This window comes from Sorex fumeus, unplaced genomic scaffold (genome assembly GCF_029834395.1).
Source record: "Sorex fumeus unplaced genomic scaffold, SorFum_2.1 ptg000081l, whole genome shotgun sequence".
NCBI lineage: Eukaryota > Metazoa > Chordata > Mammalia > Eulipotyphla > Soricidae > Sorex > Sorex fumeus.
In genome coordinates this window covers 745,577-746,679 of record NW_026606138.1, presented here as the reverse complement: position 1 = coordinate 746,679, position 1,103 = coordinate 745,577, and the positions used below count along the sequence as shown (strand labels likewise).

Below are 1,103 nucleotides of genomic sequence, written 5' to 3'. Positions count from 1 at the left end.
TGTCTGAGTACTTGAAAAATTGCAAAGTTTTTAAGAGCTGTGTGCCAGAAATGGGATGGAAGATCAATGTAAATTATTTTATGTCACCATATAACACATAGGTTGTCAATGTAAAGGTTCTCGTTGGTATTTATTTTATCCTATTAACAAAATGTTAAACATGTAAGATCAAAATAACTGAAATAAGCTGAATAAGCTGCACAAAATATTGGACACTAGTTACATAGTTATTGGCAGTACTCCTGAAACAAAAACTCTAGTGAAAAAAGAATTGTTTCAAACTATCAATATGATAAAAAATAATTATATGCTAATAACTAACGTTTTTAATAATTACATGGAACATTAATTTTAGATGCTTTTGCAAACTATTTTTTACCCATTTGCTAATAATAGAAATATATTTATACTAAGTAAATTTGTCCATTTGCATACTACTTGCAGTGTATTTTGCTGCTATTCACTGTGAAATGATTATTGAGAAGTACTAATATTAAATACTGTATAAATGCTCAACAATAAACAATAAAATATGAATGTTGAAGACTGTACATTCAGGGTTCATTTCTATAGTTCGCTACTAAAGAAGTTTCTCTAATTGTGTAGAGCACCTGAGCTATGAGAAGGAGCCAGAGATTCCCTCACAAGCATGAAGCCGGTTCTAGTGTTGCTTTTGCAACTGCCTTTTATGAAAAACTCTGAAGAAGAAGAAACTGTCACGCTCCAGGCTGCTTTCCACACTCTCGGGCCGAGCCTCATGCATGAGTGAAGCTCCATGGAAGTTAGTAATGCCGAACTGTGTGACCTTAGACTCTGGGCTCAGTGGGACCCATGAGCAGAGATCCTCTGCCTGTTTTTTCTCCAGTCTCTGGCCACCCAAGGATCACACCCATAAGCCACCTCCTCCCAGCGCCAGATAATCTCCTCATTGGCCACCCCCCCTCTACCCCCCCGCCCCAGATCTCACTGCTGCTTCTCTCGGAAGAGAGCATAAAATGAAGCCCCCATAATCATGCCACTGGACTCTGTGCCAGGCTGTTTTCACTCTGGGTGCCCCAGAGTGGGGCGGGTGACAGCCCTCCCCACCCCACCAAGCCCCGGCA

The 1,103-nt window shown here is 40.2% G+C and overlaps 1 pseudogene; it reads left to right on the top strand.

The window, feature by feature from the left end:
• The first annotated feature begins 542 nt into the window (after window positions 1–542).
• Window positions 543–711, top strand: LOC130039012 (uncharacterized; annotated as a pseudogene).
• Window positions 712–1,103: the final 392 nt, after the last annotated feature.